The 20,587-nt window shown below is 47.1% G+C and overlaps 1 protein-coding gene across 1 annotated transcript in view; it reads left to right on the forward strand.

The window, feature by feature from the left end:
• Window positions 1-12,481: 12,481 nt before the first annotated feature.
• Window positions 12,482-20,587, forward strand: part of LOC121322177 (leucine zipper putative tumor suppressor 2 homolog) — a 40,972-nt gene continuing 32,866 nt past the window's right edge. The window contains exon 1 of the mRNA XM_041261758.1: window positions 12,482-12,802. The gene's annotated coding sequence lies outside the window, so the exon portion shown is untranslated. The remainder of the gene's footprint in view (window positions 12,803-20,587) is intronic.

The raw sequence follows: 20,587 nt of genomic DNA on the forward strand, positions 1-20,587 counted from the left end.
TCCTCTGAAAAAACATGCATGAAAGCTACAGGACCTGCACAGTGCACAATAGAATACAATAACACATCAAATAACAGCCCTAATATTGTACATTTAATTAAACCCAGACCGGTGGGGTGGACCCGATCTAGATTGGAACGTGTTTCAGGGTTGAGGTCCTAACAGCTGCACTGGAGCACACTCTCCTGGAGGGCTATACTCCTGAGTGCTCGTGGGTGTCTCGTTCACATTGCTGTTTGTAAATTATTTATAATCACATCGGTAAGGTCAATGGAGTGGTTGTCTAGGGACACCTTTATACTGATTGAATGCATTTCCGTGGGGCAATGAGTTTCACAGCCATTTTATGAACTAGAGCAGGAGTGTTCAAGCCTGGTCCTGAGAGCCACAGGGCCTTCTGGATTTCCTTTCACCCGAGTTTCCAGTTACTCAGTAAAACCAATTATTTTCTTAGTTGCTCAGCATTTTGCCAGGTCTTCAGCCATTGATGATTTCAAAAACCTGCAGGATTGTGGTTCTGCAGGATCAGCCTTGACCACCACTGAACCATTTAAAAAGGCCCAGGCAAACTTCCACAGAAAAATGGGAAGCCACTGGAGAAAGACCACGCGTTCTCCCTCCTATCCAAGTACTGCTGCACACAAGAGCACAACGAAGAAGCATTGGATCACAAGAATACCGTCAGTCTTAAAAGTGTACGTACAGGTTAGGGATTGACCAGGGTTGGGCTTAATTCCTGTTTTTCAATATCAATTTCCAATTCCCATTGCCTTTTAATCACTTCTAACACACCATTGATCAAAATTGCAATTAGCAGAATTGTGTATAAATGAGCTTCTCAGAGTGGCAACACAGTATTCAATTCCAGCCACTGTCAGTCAATGAAACTGGCTTTAAATGAAAGCAGCTGAAAAATAACAACAATTATTATGGCTCTAAAATATCAATTCCAATTCCTTTGAAGAAAGTGGAATTGGGAATTGATTTTAAAAAGGTATTGCAAATGGAACTGGAATTGAAAACCAAGAATTGACCCGACCCCAGTGTTGCTGGAAACATGCAGGTAGTCTCACTGCACTAAAGGAAATCTAGAAAGCCATTTACTGTAGCATGTTTCAGCAGCACCACCGATCTGCTGGCTCTGAGATCCACGCTGAACACAGGATAATGCAGAGCTGTTTCATGTGAAGAGTGAAATGCACCGAGCAAGCTGATGAAGCAGGCCTGAGATAAGAGGTGTGGAGCCGGGGGATCCCACTGAGGGACAGTCCAGTCTCTGGAATCTTTTTTAAAACTGCGGTAAAAAAAAAAAAGGCAATTTCACACTTGACCGGAGGACTGCATTTTTTGTTGCGGTTTACTGCGTCAGATTCAGTAGAAAATGATGGCGTGAACACGGCTAGATGCTTTTAGTTGTGAACGTGTTTTCTTGTGTTTGTTTCAGGTTTAATACATTGAATCGAGTATGAAATGTTTTAAAAGTTTGGAAACCATGAGAACTGGTAATTTGCACGGGTATTGACAACCTAAGGCTGGTCAAGGCAGAGGACCCACAGTGTGTGATGCTGATGTAATGCAAGCAAACAAAACTTCATAAACGGCAGGAGCTCGCTCGTTAATGGGGGCACATGGCAGCAAACAGATTACCTGCACACTGCACACCTGCCTTGATTCACTACTCAACATGAACAAATTACCTGCACACTGCACACCTGCCTTGATTCACTACTCCACATGAACAGATTACCTGCACACTGCACACCTGCCTTGATTCACTACTCAACATGAACAGATTACCTGCACACTGCACACCTGCCTTGATTCACTACTCCACATGAACAGATTACCTGCACACTGCACACCTGCCTTGATTCACTACTCCACATGAACAGATTACCTGCACACTGCACACCTGCCTTGATTCACTACTCCACATGAACAGATTACCTGCACACTGCACACCTGCCTTGATTCACTACTCCACATGAACAGATTACCTGCACACTGCACACCTGCCTTGATTCACTACAACATGAACAGATTACCTCAACATGAACAGATTACCTGCACACTGCACACCTGCCTTGATTCACTACTCCACATGAACAGATTACCTGCACACTGCACACCTGCCTTGATTCACTACTCCACATGAACAGATTACCTGCACACTGCACACCTGCCTTGATTCACTACTCCACATGAACAGATTACCTGCACACTGCACACCTGCCTTGATTCACTACTCCACATGAACAGATTACCTGCACACTGCACACCTGCCTTGATTCACTACTCCACATGAACAGATTACCTGCACACTGCACACCTGCCTTGATTCACTACTCCACATGAACAGATTACCTGCACACTGCACACCTGCCTTGATTCACTACTCCACATGAACAGATTACCTGCACACTGCACACCTGCCTTGATTCACTACTCCACATGAACAGATTACCTGCACACTGCACACCTGCCTTGATTCACTACTCCACATGAACAGATTACCTGCACACTGCACACCTGCCTTGATTCACTACAGATTACCTGCACACTGCACACCTGCCTTGATTCACTCCACATGAACAGATTACCTGCACACTGCACACCTGCCTTGATTCACTACTCCACATGGTGAATCATGTGCATTGTAATGAGGTGGCCTCCATGTACAGGGATGGTCTTGTTTTCATTCTGCTGACTAAATAAACCTGCTGCCAAGCAAGCGCTTCACTTACTTTTATGAGTTTCTAAATTGCTCGAAAACACAAAGTGTTTTTTCGTCCAGTCGAGTAATGAGAATCAGATCATTTGGCTGAAGCTGGAATTACTCAAGCTATGAAAAAAATAGGCAAAATAACATAATCCAATATAAAAATATGAAGCACCATGTTGTGCATCTAAGCCATGTATATATAATTGCACTTAGCAGGCTGATGAAGTGCCCAAGGGAATACTCTGCAGCAAACAGGGATTTATCACTGTGGGGCTTTGAGAAGGTAATATGATGCCAAGGAAGGGCTTCACTTCCATTAGGAGATGAATAAACAGGGGGGGATACCGCCCTGCCTTGTTATTAGAAGAGCTGCTGTTTCTGGAACACCAGATAAAATGTCTGTGATGAAATCAAAGCGAGATGTTGTATTTTGTTTTTACTACAGAGCCAATAAGGGTTATTTGTGGGCTATTAGAGTGATGCAATTTACAAGAAAAAAAAATGGAAAATCAGTTTAAAAGATTTCTCTCATTTCAAAGCCACGCAATAGTGTACCTTAAAAAATAATAACGTGGAGCTACAGCTGATATCATAGCTTTCAGTGTAACAATATTACCACACAACCCAGCAGCAATAAACCCTCCAGCACTATAGCATTGTAATAGATGCTGAAGTTCACTATAGCATTGTAATAGATGCTGAAGTTCACTATAGCATTGTAATAGATGCTGAAGTTTACTATAGCATTGTAATAGATGCTGAAGTTTACTATAGCATTGTAATAGATGCTGACGTTCACTATAGCATTGTAATAGATGCTGAAGTGCACTATAGCATTGTAATAGATGCTGAAGTTCACTATAGCATTGTAATAGATACTGAAGTTCACTATAGCATTGTAATAGATGCTGAAGTTTACTATAGCATTATAATAGATACTGAAGTTCACTATAGCATTGTAATAGATACAGAAGTTCACTATAGCATTATAATAGATATGGAAGTTCACTATAGCATTGTAATAGATGCTGAAGTTCACTATAGCATTGTAATAGATGCTGAAGTTCACTATAGCACGCTATATGGAATACTGTTTTTACATGGGAGGTTACAAACGCATGTATATTCAGATCAGCAGGAGAAATCAGAAATCATTTCCATTGCTTACATTTGAGTATCTCCTGTTGACACGCCCTTGTTGTGCTCTTTCATTCTGTGCACACTGTGAAGGGTTTTTACTTTCTGAATATAAGCACTCCTGAGGCAGGGGGGACTCCTGAGCACAATCCGGTCCCAAACTCTCTCAACCACAGCAAAGAAGACATGCAGTGAGGTCATGCAGGCTTTGGAGATTCTCAGCAGGATTGTTTACAAAAGCAGAAAGGTCACAAAAAAGTTCCTGTTCTCTTTTTCCATTGCAATGAGACTATTAACTTATTTCATGTCTCAATCCTTTCTATTGGCGTGTGTTAGCTGTTGCAATTACAGCAGGAACATGCACCGATCAAAACCAAACCAAAGACATGGTTCTGGTTCTAATTGCGGTGAAATGCCTGCTTTGCAGTTATTTTAAACAGCATGCAACATCAATAAGAAATTGGCCGATTGTAAATTATTGGACTTTCTTACTGCTGTAGATGATGGACAGTTCCGAATCATACCTGCTTGTTTTGAATTTTGTTGGTACTTGAGTTGTGTGAGTCTCCAATGTACAGTGAGCTATGCTACTATGAAGATGCAGTTCAAGGGCTGACAGTTTCAATGTTATTGCACGTCTGTTTCGTGTTTGTTTTCCTCTCTCTAGTTGTCAGGAGTAATGCTTGTTTCCTCTCCCAGTCCCCTTGCTCTTGCACGTGCTGTTCTGCAGTCCTGTGGTGAAGCGATTTTAATTCAGAATGTTTACGTGTTTGTTTTCCTCTCTCTAGTTGTCAGGAGTAATGCCTGTTTGCTCTTGCATGTGCTGTTCTGCTGTCCTGTAGCGAAGGTGTCAGTTCTTGTTTGTGTTGCACAGTGCAGTCTGGTATTATGGGATGCTGGAGCTAGGTATATTCCAGCAGGGGTTGCTTCCTCCAGGCTTGATGTTTGAATGGAGTCTTAAAGTGAGGAGACAGGCTCATGGCCAGGTGTTACCATTTTACATTTCAGGGGGACTTTAATGGTTGTGGCACCCAGTAAATTTAAATCTGAAGCATTTCTTTTGAAGAAGATATAATGATATAATTAATGTGGAGAAATGCAGTCCAACCAGCTGAATTCCACCTCCTGTCTCAGTTTTATACAAGAGGCACGTGATCTTGATTTGTTTTCTTCAGAACTAAACCGTTCAATAAATGAAGGAGTTCAATGAAATACCCACATGGCCTGCGCTTCAGTCACAGCAGTGAATGCCCGCAGTTCTATTGAATTTTCCCACAGAAATCTCACCATTATCCCTGGGGGTGGAGTGATGTAAAGACAGCTCATTCTAAACAGCTGTTCAAGGGCAGGCCTGTCCTTTACAGGATGTCTGAGAAACAGGAGAACGACGGCTTTCTTTCCCTTCCCAAAATCTGATAACAGACTCCAACGAAGCGAAATACCTGCCAGTTTTGTGGAAATTTCCACTGACGCTGAAGAAAAACAAACCCAAGAATATGTTTCAAATATAGACAAGCAAACAGTGTGTGTTACTTATTATCTCTGCCTGCCTGCCTGCCTGCCTGCCTGCCTGCCTGCCTGCCTGCCTGTCTGCCTGTCTGCCTGCCTGCCTGCCTGCCTGCCTGTCTATCTGCCTGCCTGCCTGCCTGCCTGTCTGTCTGTCTGTCTGTCTGCCAGTCTGCCTGCCTGTCTGTCTCTCTGCCAGTCTGCCTGCCTGCCTGCCTGCCTGCCTGCCTGCCTGTCTGTCTATCTGCCTGCCTGCCTGCCTGCCTGCCTGTCTATCTAGCTGCCTGCCTGTCTGCTTGTCTCCCTGCCTACCTGCCTGCCTGCCTGCCTGCCTGTCTGCCTGTCTGTCTGCCTGCCTGCCTGCCTGCCTGCCTGCCTGCCTGCCTGTCTATCTGCCTGCCTGCCTGCCTGCCTGTCTGCCTGCCTGCCTGCCTGCCTGCCTGTCTGCCTGCCTGCCTGCCTGCCTGCCTGCCTGCCTGCCTGCCTGCCTGCCTGTCTGCCTGCCTGCCTGCCTGCCTGCCTGTCTATCTGCCTGCCTGCCTGCCTGTCTATCTGCCTGCCTGTCTATCTGCCTGCCTGCCTGCCTGCCTGTCTGTCTGTCTGTCTGTCTGTCTGTCTGTCTGTCTGTCTGCCTGTCTGCCTGCCTGTCTGTCTCTCTGCCTGTCTGCCTGCCTGCCTGCCTGCCTGTCTGTCTGTCTGTCTGTCTGTCTGTCTGTCTGTCTGCCAGTCTGCCTGCCTGTCTGTCTCTCTGCCAGTCTGCCTGCCTGTCTGCCTGCCTGCCTACCTGCCTGCCTGCCTGCCTGCCTGTCTATCTGTCTGCCTGCCTGCCTGTCTGTCTATCTGCCTGCCTGCCTGTCTGTCTGCCTGCCTGCTGCCTGCCTGCCTGCCTGCCTCTATCTGCCTGCCTGCCTGCCTGCCTGCCTGCCTGCCTGCCTGCCTGCCTGCCTGCCTGCCTGCCTGCCTGCCTGTCTGCCTGTCTGCCTGCCTGCCTGCCTGCCTGCCTGCCTGTCTATCTGGCTGTCCTGCCTGCCTGCCTGTCTGCCTGCCTGCCTGCCTGTCTGTCTGCCTGCCTGCCTGCCTGCCTGCCTGCCTGCCTGCCTGCCTGTCTGCCTGCCTGCCTATCGGTAGTGCTTGTGGTTGAAGCTGGAGTGAGCGAGTGCGAATTATGTGAGAAGGTTTTTTTCCCCTTTTTCTATTTCTTTTCAATTCTTTCTAAAGGTTTTGACTTATTTGAGCTACTGGGTGTGTTTTCAACACAAAGCTGGCTTTTGTCAGTTGATTTAGCCATTGTGGTCCTGGGAAAGGGAGTCCCAAGAGGACATGATTCCTCTTTGATAAGCTAACTAGGAAACATGGTAGAAAAGTCATTGTGGATTCCATTGTTAGTGTGGAGAAATCTACCACTGAATTGGCAAAAGTAATATAAGATGGGCTTCTCAAATGAACAAGGCAGTGGTTGTATTTGAAGCAGTGAAGAGCCTCCATGGCAAAGCAATGTCAGAATCACAATGTTCCGTTGAGATGTGAAGCTCAAGGCCAAAGACATGTCATTTCATTTAGACGACAGTTGTATATATTGCTAAATAGTCCAGATACAGAACTAAATATTGCCTTTAGGTTTTGTGTCGATGACTGTGAGTATATAGTTTTTGCATCTTCTGAACAAATTAAATGTTGTGTCTGGGGTCGTGAAGGGCACATTGCAAAAAATTGTAAAAGATCCACTGATGAAAGTGATGTGGTTGAGAGTGATACGGAAGAAAGCTCAGCTGAGCCGGCCAGCCAAGAAGTGGGGCCTTCAGTGGAAAATGTGAGGGTTGAGTCTGACAGGGGGAACTACAGAGGCTGTGGTTGCGCGCCAAGGGGGTCCGGAGAGAGAACAGATACCCTGTGGAGAAGTCGAGGAGGGCAGCGCAGGAGGGGATGGGCTCCAGGTCAGTGAACAGACAGGAACAGGAATGGTGATTGAAGGAGAGTGGTTTGAAGAAGTAAGACCTCTTTATTTCTGTGCCTGCAGTGCATACAATACATTGAAGTGACCAACTCCCTCAGTTACCTCAGAGGCTTTTGTCAACCCCCCCAACAATTCACAGCAGTGTGGGGCATTAACAAGCGCAGCTCCGGTATAGCCATGTAGCTCAGTCTCTTTGGAGGCCTTGGGAGATTCCACTGTATATCTGTGTATAGGCTGAGTGCATCATTTACACAGCGAGACGTAAACGGCAGGCTGTGGAGCAGGCGAAGTGTGGGTAGCACTGTCTGCCAGTAATGGAATAATTCAAGAAGAAGAACTACATTCTAATGATGTCACTTTCCTGTGGGAGAGATCTGCAGCCAGTGGCCCGTCATGTTGAAAAGCCTGCTGGCTGGAGTGGAGAATCACCTCAGCTGTCCCTCACTGGGGGGCTGTCATCTCTAATCTCATCCCAGCCCGATTAGGCCCGCTGGCCTGCTGTGTGCTGGAACTGTCTCCACTCCTCCAGCAAGGGGCTTGGTCTACATGGGGGCGATTGCACAAGCCAGGCACAACACACCACTTACAAACATCATGGAGGGCTTGCTTCTCATCTGTGGGTTAAAGACACACACTGACTCAGTCTTTGGGCTAATGTGTCCTAATACAGCCCTTTGTGAAACACAATATAGGGGGCCATTTACCAGCGTCAGACAAAGCAGATTCCCTGTCTTGAACGTGCCTCCACCTAGAACACTTTTCAGCTAAACTGCATTTCTTAATTGTGTTTAAAAATAAAAGCCTCCCCTCATGTCCATGCCGTACCATGTGAAGACAGTAAGAACAAATACATTAAAAAGAAAGCCAGCGGCAGCAGGATTGCATGGGGAGGGGGGGCTTGAATTTACATTCCCTCCCAAGTATGTGACATTCAGCAGTCCTTAAGCCAGTTATAACAAGACCCCCACCCTTCTATTGAGCTTCCTGTATCCTCACAGCAAACATCTCTTCACCTATCTAGTATGCATGTGTTGTATCTGCTAGTGTGCACCACTCAGCACCACAGCAGGGCTGTAGATACTGGCATTTACTGAACAGCTCTGTGCAATTCATTGCATCACTGCTGTTTGTTCCAGTAAGACGTTTTCTGAAATAGTAACACTTGTAGCAAACACTGATTAAGCCGCATCAGTATGCTTGCAGTTTCCCCATGCATTCCCATGGTTACACTATGCCTTTACTATAGCTTACCCTGGTTTGCCATGTGTATTAATATGCTTTACTTTGCTTCGCTATTCTTTACAATGCTGCCCTAGGCTTTGACATGCTTTCACTGTGCTTTATTACATTTTTATATGCTTTTACTATGGGGAACTTTAGTAAGGGTTAGTTTACCATGATTTATTTGCAATTTTACATCCTGTACCATTCCCTGATATTCTTTACAATACTTGCCTATACTTTGACATGCTTTCACTAAGCGATTAAGCATATCAGAGTAACATGAGTAAATCCGGTAGAAATAAAGACCTGCTGGTAATAGCATGTAACCCAGGAGCAGCAGGGAAGCTGTGCCTCACTCAGGAGCAGCAGAGAAGCTGTGCCTCACTCAGGAGCAGCAGGGAAGCTGTGCCTCACTCAGGAGCAGCAGGGAAGCTGTGTCTCACCCAGGAGCAGCAGGGAAGCTGTGCCTCACTCAGGAGCAGCAGGGAAGCTGTGCCTCACTCAGGAGCAGCAGGGAAGCTGTGTCTCCCCCAGGAGCAGCAGGGAAGCTGTGCCTCACTCAGGAGCAGCAGAGAAGCTGTGCCTCACCCAGGAGCAGCAGAGAAGCTGTGCCTCACTCAGGAGCAGCAGGGAAGCTGTGCCTCACTCAGGAGCAGCAGAGAAGCTGTGCCTCCCCCAGGAGCAGCAGGGAAGCTGTGCCTCCCCCAGGAGCAGCAGGGAAGCTGTGTCTCTCCCAGGAGCAGCAGAGAAGCTGTGTCTCACCCAGGAGCAGTAGGGAAGGTATGCCTCAGTCCCTGTCTTATTCCCTGTCGTTGGGAGTTCTTAATTCCTCTGTCTCTGTCCTACTGCTCTTGCTGGTAGGGATGGCATCAGACTACAAGCATGGCATGCCACCAGTCACTCAGCACCCTCGTACTGTACACTCCCTAATGTGAACCCTGCAGCAACCCAGCGAAACACAACTACAACACAAAATGTGGGATCTGCAGCCAGTCACTGAGCAGCATGAACAGAAACCAGCATTGTACTGGGTGAGGCTGCAGAACCCAGCGAAACACAACTACAACATGTGGGCACTGCAGCCAGTCACTGAACAGCATGAAGAGAAACCAGCATCTTACTGGGTGAGGCTGCAGAACCCAGCGAAACACAACTACAACATGTGGGCACTGCAGCCAGTCACTGAACAGCATGAAGAGAAACCAGCATCTTACTGGGTGAGGCTGCAGAACCCACTTATACATTTTAATTTTAAAACTAAAAAAATAAAGAAAAGACACAACAGGCTTTACTGATATCCAGTCAGTGGTATGCATTGTCTGATGAATGGGGCTCAACGCGCTGCATCGCTCGAAGCTCTACTCTGACATTTACAGCACTGTTATTCTTTATTCAGGCTCTGTTCAGCTGACCTCTTTTAACCTTATAGCAGATATCAGGGCTTCACAGCTAGAAACTTGCTCTGAAAAGGGAAAGTTTTATTTTGTCACCTCTATATCAGGTCATTCTGTAGACTAGGCTATGGTATTATGCTCTTCGTGACAATGCAGTTTAAAAACCAGTTGCTCTCTATGCTACCAGGCTTTTCTCTTTAGTTGAATTGTTTTTTCTCTGGAGTTTAAAGCCCTCGTCTAACTTCACCCATGTGTAGTGCATTCAGCTCAGTTGTAAAGAGCAGAGCAAGTTTGTGCCCCATTACAGCTGGGAGCTGCACCAGTGCCTTCATTCACTGAACTACATGAAGCTCTGAAGAAGACAAAGAAACGTCTCATAATCAGAGCAAGGCCATCACAAACTGGTTGCTTTTGTTAAAGCAAAACACTTCTCTCCCAGTATTGTAATGATTCTGCCATGCTTGCACCATGTTTGGAGTTGTGTTCTCTCCCAGTATTGTAATGATTCTGCCATGCTTGCACCATGTTTGGAGTTGTGTTCTCTCCCAGTATTGTAATGATTCTGCCATGCTTGCACCATGTTTGGAGTTGTGTTCTCTCCCAGTATTGCAATGATTCTGCCATGCTTGCACCATGTTTGGAGTTGTGTTCTCTCCCAGTATTGTAATGATTCTGCCATGCTTGCACCATGTTTGGAGTTGTGTTCTCTCCCAGTATTGTAATGATTCTGCCATGCTTGCACCATGTCTGGAGTTGTGTTCTCTCCCAGTATTGTAATGATTCTGCCATGCTTGCACCATGTTTGGAGTTGTGTTCTCTCCCAGTATTGTAATGATTCTGCCATGCTTGCACCATGTCTGGAGTTGTGTTCTCTCCCAGTATTGTAATGATTCTGCCATGCTTGCACCATGTTTGGCAGTGTTTCCAGCTCTGCACATGTCTTTTGAAGCACATTGTAATGCCCTGACTTCCTATGTGTTCAGCACATTGTAATGCCCTGACTTCCTATGTGTTCAGCACATTGTAGCCTTCTGACTTCTCTTTTGAATGAAGAAGACAAACAGTTATTGATTTATTTCCTTCACTGGAGTACAGTGTCAGTACATCTGGCCCATTCAAATAAAAGCAAGTTCATTTTTAAGTGTTATCAAGATATCCAGTATATGTTACAAATGAATTTTATTAAAGGGTTAGTGTAGAAGCACCTAGCCTATGTTTGAACTGAGATAAGATTTAAATTGCTATTGCATGCATAGTCAAGCTACAAAACCCTGTAGTGGTTTTGCAGATGTTAAAGGAGGCTATGATTTCACAAGCTTTACCTGCATGGGTGCGGTTTTATGTTATCATTATACAGATTGTAAACAAAGAGGAAAGAAGAAGATTGATATCTTTGTTTTGTGTGACAGGTGTGAAATGAATACGCAGTCTTCCTTTAGTTAGAAATAATCTGGGGATTTAATCATTTCACATTTTTATTGCTATTGTATTGTTGTTAAACTCTTAATACTGTATACCATGGCAACTGGAAAGAACCAATTATTAATTAAAAAAAAAAAAAAAAAAAAACTTAATGACGCTAGTCAAGGTTAATTGCTCATTTGCGCGGGAGCAGGTCACTCATGATATGTTATTTCCAGGTGAGGCTGCAGATATGAGTTGCTAAGAATAATATTATTACTGTCTATTTTGTTTAGTGACTGCATAACTTTCGTTACAACTTTAAATGTATTATACTTGGAAAGATGTACTAGATATTTAACCATGGTAGATTAAACGCAACAGTTGATTACATGAATGCGTTTGTAATAATTCTCGAGTTGTGTTTTTGTAATTAATGCTGTTTATGTTAATGACTCCGGGCTTGCTATTTACAGATGCCGAAGTTGAATCGGTCACAGAGACCTGAACCGAGAAACCCCTCTCCAGTCTGCTTTGTATGGCGCTAAGGTAAAAAAGAAATAAATAAATAAAATAGAAGAAGAAGAAGAAGAAGAAGAAGAAGAAGAAGAAGAAGAAGAAGAAGAAGAAGAAGAAGAAGAAAAGAAAAGTTCCGCGCATAGTACAGAAAAGACAGGGTTACATTTGCTTCCCTGAGCTAAAACCGAGTCTGTGTGCGACACGCAGTGTGTAGAACCAGGCATGTACAGCCAGCCAGGTGTAGTTTCAGGTGAAGCAGACTGCAGGAGGAGGCTACACTACTGTGAAGGATGCATTCACCCAGGAATCGGTGTACACTGAGAGGACTGAACAGTGCAGTGTGAACTGTGGATAATAATACTGCTACAGTATAGATTGAATTGCGTATTACAATCGTGCAGTGCAATCAAATACATCGATTCGTGAGAAAACGCAGTACTGTATCCTATTGTACAAACAGCTCAATGCAGTACAAATCGTGTAGCTGAGGCGAATGCAGAGTACAGTAGTGTATGTTTGTCTCTGTAGACTGTCCGCTGACTCCCATTGGAACCTCCCCCTCCTCGGTTTATCGGCCGTCTTCTCTCTAACCCCGCTCCAATGTGAGTGAGTGAGATCAAGCTCACTCTAATATACCGAGGAGAGGCTGGTGTGGTGTGCAGTCAAACAGAGAGCGGGCTGTGTACTAACCCTGAACCAGTTCCAATGCAAGGGGAAGTGTTTGATGTTGTATCTCCCTGTTGTATTAACCGTCTTCACTTCTGTGCAGCGCTGGAGGGAATGTGTATTCGATCTGCGGAGTGAAGAAAACGCGCAGTGAAGCTTGGATTTATATCTGCCTTGGTTTATAGCTTCCTAGTTTTCAAAAAAAGCTTTCTTCTTGTGTTTCTTGTTGCAAAACTGGTCCCTGTAGAGCTGTCCGCGGAACACCAGCTTGTCTAGATGGTAAGTTTAAAAAACGTGTTTGTGTTGAATGAATGAATTACTCTAGACGTGTGTTGAAGTGACACCCTGGGATCCTTCAAGAAGCTGCTTGATGAGATTTTGGGATCAATAAGCTACTAACAACCAAACGAGCAAGATGGGCCGAATGGCCTCCTCTCGTTTGTAAACTTTCTTATGTTCTTATGTTCTTATGGGGTTAGTAAATAGGACAGGCAGAAAAACAAACAAACACTGAAATGACAAAAGTGGGGTTATGTGTAGTGTGTGTGTGTGTGTGTGTGTGTGTGTTTTAATAAAGAGACCTTGTGGTTTTATTTGGGCATTTGGCTGCAAAGCGCTCTAGTGTGTATACGCAGTTTGCATAATAGTTAATGGTAGAGCGTCAGATAGGGAGAGTAGCTTGCTCTTATAATGGGGCATTGGTGAATGTGCGTGTTACTCGTATTGCTATTGATGACATCACCAGAGTTATGCTTATTGCCCATTATGTTAGTGCACTGAAGTGTAAATGGAAGAGCAACGGGTCCCGCTGCATCTGAGAAAGCAGAATACAGGGGTGGGGGGTGGGGTGGGGGGGTTGATTTGCTCTTTAAAGATAATATACAGCAAGTGACATGACAGTGCAAATGAATGGAAAACAGTCTGGTAATGCTGAAGTAGGCACTGCTGTCTGATGAGAAAGAGGGTTCAGTCCTTCCTTGTCTCTCCAGCAGAGGGCGCTCCCCCTCGTGGCAGTCTCAGAAGCAGCAATGTGAGTGCAGGACGTGTACCTGTTTTCCAAGCTGTACAAGGTCTGCATTCAGTACTTTACCACTGGAGTTAAGTTGTCTGTGTGTTGCCACCAGGGTTCAGGAAAATTCCAGTTTTTTTTTTTTTTTTAATTCCAATTCCTTTTTAAATTCAATTCCCATTCCCTTTTTAATCCATTTCAACACGCCATTGATCATAATTTGCAGTCAGCAGCATTCTGAAAACGAGCTTCTCAATGAAATTGGCTTCAAATGAAGGCAGTTGACCAGTGACAACAATGATGTCTCTAAAATAGAAATTCCAACACCTTGGAAGGATTTGGGAATGGATTTTAAAAAGGAGCTGGAATTGGAATTGACTGTTAGCATACAGCCTGTATTCCAGCCAGCTCTCCTGCTACCTCTCCCTGTGGCACCGAGCAGCAAGTACTGCTGAGTTTTACATTTCTATAACTACCAAAAGAAATGCTCCATCTCCTCTCCCCTCCCAGCGCTAGTGAAACAGAGCGTTGTTGAGCAAACTGTCACAGGCTGAAAGCAGGGTCTGTGTGAAGTGTTCTGTAGCACTTCTGCAGTGGGCCTGGCATGTGGTGCTCAGGATATGATATAAATACTGAGTGTGGTAGAGATGGCTCTGGCAGCAGCATTATTACACAGTTCAGAACTTCTCCTTCCTTTATTGGGGGGGGGGAGGGGGGGGGGATTTATGCGCCATTCTGAATCATGCTTGCCAGTCTCCTGGTGTGTAAAGGGTTCGAATTTGTTTTACTTTTAACTTTGTTCCATATTTTCTGCTTTAAAATCACACCTAGCTGACGAGACTATCAGCAACCACGCTGTTGTCTAAACTTGCCATGTGCTGTTGTTGCATTTCTGAAATGGTCACTATTTATTTCTTTAATGTTTTTTGTAGACGGAGCCATATAATCCTTTTGCAGTTCATGTTCTTTCCAGCTGAGTGAATTTCTGAAGCTGTTTGCCCTGCTGCAGCACTGTGTTTATTCAAGTTCGTTGTGGTTAGTGTTCGTCATCAATACGCCCTCCTCGTGAATGCAGGATTGTTTAAAGTGTGCTGTATTTCTATTTATTGGATGGTATTTATACTCCTTGTTCAGACTGTCCTGCCGCTCTTTACGAGGAAGAGGAAAGTCAAGACCTTGTGTTTAATTAAAATTGTAATCTGTTGGGATTTAGCTGAAACACTTGGGTTAACACCCTGTCTTCTCTTGAATGGGGATGTGCTGCTGGAGTCGTTGGAAGCTGGTTTGAGTGGGGATGTGCTGCTGGAGTCGCTGGAAGCTGGTTTGAGTGGGGATGTGCTGCTGGAGTCGTTGGAAGCTGGTTTGAGTGGGGATGTGCTGCTGGAGTCGTTGGAAGCTGGTTTGAGTGGGGATGTGCTGCTGGAGTCGTTGGAAGCTGGTTTGAGTGGGGATGTGCTGCTGGAGTCGCTGGAAGCTGGTTTGAGTGGGGATGTGCTGCTGGAGTCGTTGGAAGCTGGTTTGAGTGGGGATGTGCTGCTGGAGTCGCTGGAAGCTGGTTTGAGTGGGGATGTGCTGCTGGAGTCGCTGGAAGCTGGTTTGAGTGGGGATGTGCTGCTGGAGTCGTTGGAAGCTGGTTTGAGTGGGGATGTGCTGCTGGAGTCGCTGGAAGCTGGAAGCTTGAGTGGGGATGTGCTGCCGGAGTCTGGAAGCTGGTTTGAGTGGGGATGTGCTGCTGGAGTCTGGAAGCTGGTGGGGATGGATGTGCTGGTTTGAGTGGGGATGTGCTGCTGGAGTCGCTGGAAGCTGGTGGAAGCTTGAGTGGGGATGTGCTGCTGGAGTCGCTGGAAGCTGGCTGAGTGGGGATGTGCTGCCGGAGTCGCTGGAAGCTGGCTGAGTGGGGATGTGCTGCTGGAGTCGCTGGAAGCTGGTTTGAGTGGGGATGTGCTGCTGGAGTCGCTGGAAGCTGGTTTGAGTGGGGATGTGCTGCTGGAGTCGCTGGAAGCTGGTCTGAGTGGGGATGTGCTGCTGGAGTCGCTGGAAGCTGGTTTGAGTGTGGATGTGCTGCTGGAGTCGTTGGAAGCTGGTTTGAGTGGGGATGTGCTGCTGGAGTCGCTGGAAGCTGGTTTGAGTGGGGATGTGCTGCTGGAGTCGTTGGAAGCTGGTTTGAGTGGGGATGTGCTGCTGGAGTCGTTGGAAGCTGGTTTGGGTGGGGATGTGCTGCTGGAGTCGCTGGAAGCTGGTTTGAGTGGGGATGTGCTGCTGGAGTCGCTGGAAGCTGGTTTGAGTGGGGATGTGCTGCTGGAGTCGTTGGAAGCTGGTTTGAGTGGGGATGTGCTGCTGGAGTCGCTGGAAGCTGGTTTGAGTGGGGATGTGCTGCTGGAGTCGCTGGAAGCTGGTTTGAGTGTGGATGTGCTGCTGGAGTCGTTGGAAGCTGGTTTGAGTGGGGATGTGCTGCTGGAGTCGCTGGAAGCTGGTTTGAGTGGGGATGTGCTGCTGGAGTCGTTGGAAGCTGGTTTGAGTGGGGATGTGCTGCTGGAGTCGCTGGAAGCTGGTTTGAGTGTGGATGTGCTGCTGGAGTCTGGAAGCTGGTTTGAGTGGGGATGTGCTGCTGGAGTCGTTGGAAGCTGGTTTGAGTGTGGATGTGCTGCTGGAGTCGTTGGAAGCTGGTTTGAGTGGGGATGTGCTGCTGGAGTCGCTGGAAGCTGGTTTGAGTGGGGATGTGCTGCTGGAGTCGCTGGAAGCTGGTTTGAGTGGGGATGTGCTGCTGGAGTTTGGAAGCTGGTTTGAGTGGGGATGTGCTGCTGGAGTCGCTGGAAGCTGGTTTGAGTGGGGATGTGCTGCTGGAGTCGCTGGAAGCTGGTTTGAGTGGGGATGTGCTGCTGGAGTCGCTGGAAGCTGGTTTGAGTGGGGATGTGCTGCTGGAGTCGCTGGAAGCTGGTTTGAGTGGGGATGTGCTGCTGGAGTCGTTGGAAGCTGGTTTGAGTGGGGATCATGCGCGTGCGCTGGGCTGGGTTGCAGTTTTGGAAGCACATGGTCTTTTGTAAAGCTGTGCTGCTGGAGTCGCTGGAAGCTGGTTTGAGTGGGGATGTGCTGCTGGAGTCGCTGGAAGCTGGTTTGAGTGGGGATGTGCTGCTGGAGTCGCTGGAAGCTGGTTTGAGTGGGGATGTGCTGCTGGAGTCGTTGGAAGCTGGTTTGAGTGGGGATGTGCTGCTGGAGTCGTTGGAAGCTGGTTTGAGTGGGGATGTGCTGCTGGAGTCGCTGGAAGCTGGTTTGAGTGGGGATGTGCTGCTGGAGTCGTTGGAAGCTGGTTTGAGTGGGGATGTGCTGCTGGAGTCGCTGGAAGCTGGTTTGAGTGGGGATGTGCTGCTGGAGTCGTTGGAAGCTGGTTTGAGTGGGGATGTGCTGCTGGAGTCGCTGGAAGCTGGTTTGAGTGGGGATGTGCTGCTGGAGTCGTTGGAAGCTGGTTTGAGTGGGGATGTGCTGCTGGAGTCGTTGGAAGCTGGTTTGAGTGGGGATGTGCTGCTGGAGTCGCTGGAAGCTGGTTTGAGTGGGGATGTGCTGCCGGAGTCGCTGGAAGCTGGTCTGAGTGGGGATGTGCTGCTGGAGTCGCTGGAAGCTGGTTTGAGTGGGGATGTGCTGCTGGAGTCGCTGGAAGCTGGTTTGAGTGGGGATGTGCTGCTGGAGTCGTTGGAAGCTGGTTTGAGTGGGGATGTGCTGCTGGAGTCGCTGGAAGCTGGTTTGAGTGGGGATGTGCTGCTGGAGTCGCTGGAAGCTGGTTTGAGTGGGGATGTGCTGCTGGAGTCGCTGGAAGCTGGTTTGAGTGGGGATGTGCTGCTGGAGTCGCTGGAAGCTGGTTTGAGTGGGGATGTGCTGCTGGAGTCGTTGGAAGCTGGTTTGAGTGGGGATGTGCTGCTGGAGTCGCTGGAAGCTGGTTTGAGTGGGGATGTGCTGCTGGAGTCGCTGGAAGCTGGTTTGAGTGGGGATGTGCTGCTGGAGTCGTTGGAAGCTGGTTTGAGTGGGGATGTGCTGCTGGAGTCGTTGGAAGCTGGTTTGAGTGGGGATGTGCTGCTGGAGTCGCTGGAAGCTGGTTTGAGTGGGGATGTGCTGCTGGAGTCGCTGGAAGCTGGTTTGAGTGTGGATGTGCTGCTGGAGTCGCTGGAAGCTGGTTTGAGTGGGGATGTGCTGCTGGAGTCGCTGGAAGCTGGTTTGAGTGGGGATGTGCTGCTGGAGTCGTTGGAAGCTGGTTTGAGTGTGGATGTGCTGCTGGAGTCGTTGGAAGCTGGTTTGAGTGTGGATGTGCTGCTGGAGTCGCTGGAAGCTGGTTTGAGTGGGGATGTGCTGCTGGAGTCGTTGGAAGCTGGTTTGAGTGGGGATGTGCTGCTGGAGTCGTTGGAAGCTGGTTTGAGTGGGGATGTGCTGCTGGAGTCGCTGGAAGCTGGTTTGAGTGGGGATGTGCTGCTGGAGTCGCTGGAAGCTGGTTTGAGTGGGGATGTGCTGCTGGAGTCGCTGGAAGCTGGTTTGAGTGGGGATGTGCTGCTGGAGTCGCTGGAAGCTGGTTTGAGTGGGGATGTGCTGCTGGAGTCGCTGGAAGCTGGTTTGAGTGGGGATGTGCTGCTGGAGTCGCTGGAAGCTGGTTTGAATGTGGTAGTTTTAAGCTGGAAACACTGCAGTAGTGTTTTGAACATACACCCAAAGAACAGAGAGCAGAGTGTTTGAATGTGGAACAGTACTGTAGTGTTGCAAGCAGCCTGCCCCACCTCACTCTGAGCTGGGTGTTGTTTGAGTTCAGCTCCAGAGAGGAGGAACCTTTCATGAGGGACACATCTGCTTAACTTGTAGAAGCTGAATGTTCTTATTTTACTAATCCCAGTACAGGGTTTGTTTTTTATTAAGCCTGCTTTCCTCATTTCTCTGTAGTTAGTCAATAAGGACTAGCTGTATCTCTGGATCTCCTCTCCTTTCTTTGAATTGCCCTATAAACTTACTGGGACTTCATTTTGGGACATTTAATTATGGAGAGAAGCTGCTGGGCAAATCATACGCAAGCAGGCAATCGTCTGGCGTAGGTTTGCTTCGAGAGGTGGAATGTCTTGTAGCTGAATTTCCATTGTGTCATTATAGAAAGGACTCTATTGAAAATAAACCCTGCCCTCAAACAACAAGGCTTGCACTGAGTGGATCCCTTGTATCCCTTATTTGCAATCAGGACCTCAATCATATTGGGTATTCGTGTGTTTTGTTCCACATGCTCTGTTTGAACAGAGCCACAGGGTATTTGGTGAATCAGTGCATTTGTCATCCCAGTGAAGTTCCTGACCTCATCTCCTTAGCTCTTATGTCTACAGACAGTGTTACTATGTACATAGGCTGGTGTTGGATGTATGGGAGAGCAGCTGATCCAGAGGTAAAGGGGTCTCAATGGTAAACACTTTGAGTATTGCTAGTGCACACTCATATTTATTGACTCAACAATGCTGTGTGAGGAGCCCTTCTGCGCAGCCTAGCCCTGGTCTGCTTGTTCACTTCATATGTGATTCATTTCTGTGGAACAGCTGAGAGACAGAGCTCGATGAGTAAGGCTTTGTGTTGCAGAAGTAATACTGGGTCCTGTTTGACAGGCGCTAGGTCTGGCAGTATCCTAATGTTTCCAGGGGTTTGGAGCCTGGGCCACTAGATGAGGGGGTGGAGGTGTGGTCCACTGCACAGCATGTTAAAGATCTTGTGACCCTTTTCAAACAGCAAGAACGGCTCAGGGACACATTGAGAATGGAGACTGGGGAGTGAGTCTGCATGCTCACAGGGCTGTCCTGTGGTAATGTCTGCACAGCTTGTGATCAGTGGGCAAGCACGGAGGAGCATTATTCTCAGTGGTGGACATGCGTCCCTGCGTGGTTGTATCCTTTATTTAATTTTACTCAGAAATGTGGCTTGTTACTCAAATGGAATACAGCATTTGGGAAAGCAAAAAGAGAAATGCAAACATGTATGCAGCCCTGCAACTGTGTTAGTCATGCATGATAGAAAAACAGTGTAATAGATTGTGAATGTGTGGAAGCTCAGAGGAAAGAACTGCGTTTGTTGGCTTCAGTCACTGTTTTCAGTGCAGACCACAGGTTTCACATGCTTGTGAATGGAGATGATGTCAGCCCTGTCACCAGGCCTCAGAGCCTGGGAAAGGGGCTGATTGAGGCTGGTTTCTCACGAAGCGTTTGTGAATGGTCCGGGGTCAGCTCACTTAGAGAATATAATTCTCACTCCAGCTGCGCTTTACTTTTTATAATGTACCCTTTGGAAAACTCCCCCCTCTCCCCCATATGTCTCCCACATTGCATTTCTAATGTGCTGAACTCCTGTTTATAGCATCCAGTGCCATACACTATATGGGCTTGGAGTCCTGGGTCAAATATTGTTAACCTAATTAAAGCATTCAAAATTCTAAATGGTACTGACAATGTTAACCCAAGGGACTTTTTCGACCTGAAAAAAGAAACAAGGCCCAGGGGTCACAAATGGAGAGTAGACAAAGGGGCATTCAGAGCAGAACATAGGAGGCACTTTTTTACACAGAGAATTGTGAGGGTCTGGAATCAACTCCCCAGTAATGTTGTTGAAGCTGACACCCTGGGATCCTTCAAGAAGCTGCTTGATGAGATTCTGGGATCAATAAACTACTAACAACCAAACGAGCAAGACTGGCCGAATGGCCTCCTCTCGTTTGTAAACTTTCTTATGTTGTTAATAGTATTGGTGAGTCAGCTTCCGACTGTGTAGCTGTGCTACCCCAGCATGCTGAAACGTAGATGTTTGAGGCGTGAGAATAAAATAGTATACCTGGAAGGATGTTGGCTTGTGAAAGGTGCAAACAAAATCACCCTTTTGTTCTCATTTGGCAGCAGTGTTCATGAGGCGTGAGGCAGAAAGCTATTTGAGACTGGATGAAGTAGAGGTAGCAATGATATCATGTTATGTGTAATGCAGTCAGTAGCGTCACCACAAAATGAAAAACTCTAAAAATATTACTAGCCCCGTGAGCCAGGATAGGCTTTGTAATGGAT

Source organism: Polyodon spathula, chromosome 10 (genome assembly GCF_017654505.1).
Source record: "Polyodon spathula isolate WHYD16114869_AA chromosome 10, ASM1765450v1, whole genome shotgun sequence".
NCBI classification, from domain to species: domain Eukaryota; kingdom Metazoa; phylum Chordata; class Actinopteri; order Acipenseriformes; family Polyodontidae; genus Polyodon; species Polyodon spathula.